This window comes from Pezoporus occidentalis, unplaced genomic scaffold, assembly GCF_034315485.1.
Source record: "Pezoporus occidentalis ecotype Australia unplaced genomic scaffold, CSIRO_AGI_Poc_V1 ctg124, whole genome shotgun sequence".
NCBI lineage: Eukaryota > Metazoa > Chordata > Aves > Psittaciformes > Psittacidae > Pezoporus > Pezoporus occidentalis.
In genome coordinates this window covers 2,298,627-2,304,626 of record NW_026913038.1, presented here as the reverse complement: position 1 = coordinate 2,304,626, position 6,000 = coordinate 2,298,627, and the positions used below count along the sequence as shown (strand labels likewise).

The 6,000-nt window shown below is 39.6% G+C and overlaps 1 long non-coding RNA gene across 1 annotated transcript in view; it reads left to right on the top strand.

Annotated features, from left to right (window-relative positions):
• The first annotated feature begins 1,187 nt into the window (after positions 1-1,187).
• LOC134157966 (uncharacterized) overlaps positions 1,188-6,000 on the top strand; it is a 42,205-nt gene continuing 37,392 nt past the window's right edge. Inside the window, exon 1 of the long non-coding RNA XR_009962558.1 lies at positions 1,188-1,263. This is a non-coding gene — a long non-coding RNA (uncharacterized LOC134157966). The remainder of the gene's footprint in view (positions 1,264-6,000) is intronic.

Below are 6,000 nucleotides of genomic sequence, written 5' to 3'. Positions count from 1 at the left end.
GCCAAAGGAGCCTGCCGTGCTCAATTCAAGGGCTAATCCATGACCATCACTCTACTTCAATAATTACAGAACATTAATGAGTCTGTTTCCTTATTACAGAGCTCAAAATAAGAGCATTGGCATTCCGATTTAGCAGGGAACTTTTAAAGTCTTAGCCCAAGGATTGTAAGAGGAATGGATTTTTTTTTTTTTTAATTAACTTTGCATTCAAAACTTGTCTTAAACCATCTGTTCTCATGCAAAGGCTGAGGGAGGGGGAAGCTAGCCACAGATTTTCATCAGCGAGCTGTTAAATTAGTCCCTTTACTTCACAGGGCTTGTTTTATTCAATCTGCCTTTATTAAGAACACAGGTTTGATTCTGCAAGGAACAAATTCTTCTGGTTCTTTAAGGAAAATGGTTTTAAGCAGGGTTTTATTAGGTTGCATTACTGGATAAGCGATACAACATGTTACCAGTGTGAATCATCTGATTTACAGTGACAAGAAAGGACCTTAAAAAAATACCCAAAGCCAAAACATTGGCTGGCAAGGGTTAACAGGGCCAGATTTGATCTACTTTTTCAAAGTTTTTCTGTTACAATTGGTAGTAACTGTCTAGGGCTTTTAGACATTTTGACTAAGTCTTTTTACCCTCCCTAAATTAAGAAGCAGAGAAACTGGGTCCAGACTGTAAGTATTCTAACCAGCCTGAATAGTCATAGTGAAGTCAGCAGGGCTGCTGATGAAATGAAGCATGATCTGGGAGGAGGTCTAGCACTATTTCATCCTAAGAGGCAAGAGACATGGATAGGTCACCTTGCCTTCGCAGCCTTACAGTATGCTTGTTTTCTTTCACTGGCTTAGTCCTGCTAGCACAGCTTTTGGGAACCCCCTGTGCTTGTTTGTGAGCAAACAGGCATTTACAAATCTCTGCTTTCGGAATGATGCAGGCTTCAATCATACCAGGTGAGCATAATGTGACTGAGAGTCATGACTGAAAGTCCTCAGCCTTTTTCCATTGTCTGCATTCAAATCCTTTTTGCTTGCTGCACTCAGGTGATGAGTGATCTGGCAGGTAACTGGGAAAGGGCACAAAGAATATTGATAGAAACAGAAATGTGATTTCTTAATTAGAAGTAATAGGAGAAACCTGACCCTAAGTGATATATTCAGCTACCATGAGGTCAAAGTGCATATTCTCTCTGGCAGCTGAGAGCACCTCTTGCACTGAAGACAGGGTGAAAGTGGTATGTGAAGATCTGCAGGCTCAAAGATATCTCAGGTAACCCCAAAAGGGAAACTGAATATTTTCACTGAAAACGTTATAACAAAATAAAATAGTTTCACTCCCTAAAGTTGATAGCTTTCAGTCCAAGGATATGTCTCTCCCAGTCATGTTAACAGATCTTTATCAGTACTTGTGTCTAGCCTAAAATTAGCTCCTTTCCCATGTAGAGGTCCTGAGGCTAAAATGAGCTTTTACACATGAAGTAAACTTATAGAAGAAGTTCTGAAACGGATGGCTAGAATTTCTAAACCAAAATTCCCAGTCATCTGAGTTTTTTGGGCATTGCAAGCTTCTCTGATGAATTTTCAAGTTGTGCTCTAGATTATGTTGAAAACCCCATCCCACAGTAAACGCCTAATTTGAGTGTTCCAGTAGCTTGAGTCTTCTGACTGACCTGAGCTATGAAAGCAGAAAGAAGATGGTTCCCTGGAAATCAGTGCATAGTCCTAGTCCTGTCCTCCCCAGCAGATTTTGCCTTACCTGTCCCAACTAAGTCTCATTGCCAAGAGGTGGTACTACAGACTGCTCTAGCTGTAAAGAAAACTTCGTAAATTCATTGTCCCTCCTTTAACTGCAGTGAGAAGCATAAAAGGAGAAACAAGATTTGCAGCATCCCTTTGAGATGCAATGGTGAATGCTCTTATCAGTAACAAGTGTCACTTGTTTAATCCTCTCATAACCTATTCCCATTTTGAGTCTTGTATTTTATTTATGAAGCCATACCATGATCAACCTATGGACTGAGAAATTATCACTGAAATTATGCTGGAAGTTGTGTGGGGAGGAGGAAAGTCTCACTATCCTCTCCTAGGTATTTTGAGAACTCACTGAATACATTTGTTCAAATTAAATCCGATATGGTACTTTCTAAATGCTTAATTTTGCATTTCTATAGAGAAAAAAGCATCCTTAGTTTTTCATACCAATTTACATGCAAAAGATGACATATATATATTCATATTTCAGACTCCATAAAAGGAAAAAAGAAAAAGAAAGGGGAAAAATACTACAGAGATCCCTCTTGGCCCTTCACAGAGCTTGGAAATTAAGTCTGAGCTCAGGAAATCAGTTTTCTTACCATACAGTGAATGATTGCTCTCTCAGTTTCATGACTAACCATCTAGTTTTGCTTTCTGGTGGGTGCTTAGTCATTTGGGATGCTTGAGTCTTCTACATCCTTTCCCTCAGAGGGAACAGAGGAGTCACATTACTGCATGCTGCAGTCTGTCTGTGCCAGCAGGCCAGGAGTGGCTTGGGAATGACAGTCTTGCTTTGTTGCTGTTATTAAAGGAACGATGACTAGTACTGAGAAGTCCTGGACATTTGACCACACTTGCGAATGAATCTCCACCAATTTTCTTCAGAATGTGTTGACCCTTTTGGCATAAAGAAAAATCCTTAGTGCAGCAGAACTGAGCATCTTTAGTCCAAAATAACAGGTTTGACTGGAATGTTTATTTTGATAGCTATGGGATTTCAGGGAATTTGGTGAGGTAGGAATCCTGTGTAAGACCACAGATCTATTCAAAATGCCGTTCCATTAGCCTCTTTCTCTGCCCTATCCGCATCCAATGCAATCTCCTTGGTACAATATGTAATGAAAGCTATGAAACCCCTGATTTTTTTTTTTTTAAACATCTATTTGCATGGAATTTGAACCTTGCTACAAATAAACCATAAAAATGACATTAATAAACACCGGAAAGCGGTAATGATGTGTTATTGCCATAGGAGGGCCAGTTAAACAAGTTAAAGGCTGACACAGTTTTCCAGATGCAGTGTTGCACAATGTGCTTGTTTACCTGGTTCATTTACTCTTTCCCTTTCCCTCCTTAGACACACACATGGGGGTACCAAGGGCGAATGGACTCAGAAATGCCAAATACAAGTTACGATCTCCCTCCCCTATGGTTTTATCTGTAAGATCGTGTCTTTTACTTGTAAAACCTTTGCCAACCACAAAAATTTGTCATCTTTTGACAAATAACTTCTGATGTTTGAAAATGAGGATGCTTGTATCTAACCTCAAGTTCTACTCCCCTTTGTTTATCTTCTTTATACATATATATTCAGTTTATTTCTCCATTCCAGGTCTTATTCCTGTACCTTTCCCATGAGTTATGAGAGTTGAAAACAAGTTTTTCTCTCCTTGAGTTAACCAATGTATCCAGAACTCTTCTGGTTTTTGTCCCACTGAGTCATTTTAGCCCTTTAAATTTTACCTTGGAAACTTTGTTTTCTCTTTATTTTATAGTGATGACCTCTTTACTTGCGTAATACAGTCCAATGCTGTAGGTTAGAAATGTCCTTAGAAATGCAGCTGGAATTGGGTATAAAGTTTAGGATGCCTGAAGAGGACAACAGCATGTCTAGGATTTATGTCTGATTGATCTGATAATTCTCATTAATGTCAGTTCTTACTGTGCTCTGAAATCAGCTACACAGATGAGTATTCTGTTGCCATGCTTGCAATTTGCTCTGTGTTTAGAAAACAGATCCTACAAGGCGCTAAAATCACACAGATGGGTTTAAGCTAAACTAATGTTCAACCTATTTTTCACAAATCTAAAATCTACATAATTCCTTTCTTAGAAAAACTTTTCATCCGACTAGTGTGGAAGTGACAAGAATTACTAAATGAATACTGCAGGAGTGAAGAAGTTGCCTTGGCTCATAGGCAATGAGCCGTAAATCCACTCTGGCTGTCACATCACACATTTATAACAAGCCTGTTCCTTGGAGAACCTCCGTTAGGTTCAGATCCATCCATACTTTCATATCTTGCCAGTTTCAATGAAATGAGGATAATTTAGAAAAGTAGAATTATATTTTAACAGATCAAAGATGCACATATTAAGTTGAACTAATTGCAGTGAGGAATTTTGACCTATTTTCTTTGAAGTCGTACAAAAAATAAATTAGGTGTGCCAATTCCATTTGCACAGGGCAAGTTCAAGATTCCTGACAATACTATTGCTGACAAGTTGTGATTTTGTTATAGCCACCAAATAAACTAATTTTTGTTCTAGGATCAGGCAGTTATTCATACAGAGAAGAGAAGCCCAGTTAGTGAATATCTCCTGCTTCTGTTCGGATGATTAGCTGAATCCAAGTATTCTTTTCTGCCAGTTGCAGTCTTGCTTCATGTTTTCTCCTAATGAAATCTGAAGCTTTTCAGGTGGATATAGATCAACGTCTGCACAGATTTATTTATTTACTTACTTATTGGTTAATATCCCAGAGGCTTCCCTCCAACAAAATAGTTTTTAAGTATATACTGTAGCTTACAGGATGCACCCAGTACCTGCATGACAGATATTAGTCTTCTCTTCATGGACTGAAATGCAAATGTGCTGAAAAGTGTGAGTGATCTTCTGCCTGGTGGCCCCCACCAAGGGCAGTCAAAAAATGGGCAGGAAGCTTGGAGGGGAAGAAGATCAACAAAAGATCATCAGTGTCTGCAGCATGGCTGATTTCTTTTGTGTGGATTTGAAAGGAGAATTCATTAATCTGAGCTAAGTTTTCTGCTGTCTTAGATGGTGGTCATTGAATATGGGAATAATACTAATAATACTAATGCTATGTAATAATACTCAGTTTCTGAGTCCACCTTCTCGTGCTGTTATACCACCTGTCTTTGGAGTTGTCTTTCATCTCTTTACCAGCTCTTCCTCCTTAACCTTAGGAGCAAAAATCAGTTTTCAGCCCAGAAACTGCCTCCTTTGTATTGAGGCAGTGTAGAAGCAGGAAAGGAGAGTAGGCAGTTTCAGATGCAGTGACCTGTCTGGGTTATTCTTGGCCAGTATCACCACAGTGGCTTCATTCTTTGGCATCGCAGATGTAGAGAAAGGCAGAGACATGCATGGCCTGAATCTTATCTCCCACTTATACCAGGAGAGCATTTGCCTTTAATCGTGAGCACAAACCATTAATGTTGCATGACTACAGATTGTGGTCCAGTTACAGAGGAAGGCTGTATCTCCCTCTCTGTTTCTACTCGATCAAAAAGCCCACGAACCTTGCTACTCCCATTTCCTTCTTTGCCTTTCTTGTCTCCATTCCCTTAGGGTCCTAGCTTCTACTGACTGACCTTTACAAATGCAACAACAATAATTATCCTATAATTAGACACTCTAAGTCACGTTGTTGCTAAAGCTGTCAGTATGGGAAGGAAGCAAGCAGTGCTTAAGGTAAGAGTTATGGGCTCCTTCTTCGCTGTATCACCAGAGGTATTTGTGCCAAGTCCTTGGCATTTCATTAGGTGGCTGTTGGGGTTCCCTTCTAATTGCGTTTCATAAGTTAGTGATTGCTGTTCATGATTCAGTGGTTGTCTGTCTCTAGACCACATAGATAGAGAGTAAAGGACATTCAGAGTTTCAGCAGATTTCAAGTTCCTGCTGCCATTATGGCCATTGACAAATTAAACCACCCAAGCTCATCAGGCTATCTATCCAGCATTAGAGGTGCACCTCAGTCTTCTGGCTTTCATCCCAGAGCCTGGAATGTGTAGGTTTAATTCTGGCAGGTGGCAAATATGTACTGCTTGTGTAAAATCCAAATACCTGGCAAATCCTTCTTGGTATTAGTAATACCTCTGAAACCATAATTTTCATTGCCCCATCAAAATGGGTGAGACATTGAGACATTCTTGTAGAAGTGTTCTAGCTATGACAAGGTTTGGAAGCACAGCCCTGGATTAAAGACATAAAGCTTCTCTTATCCACCCTTCAT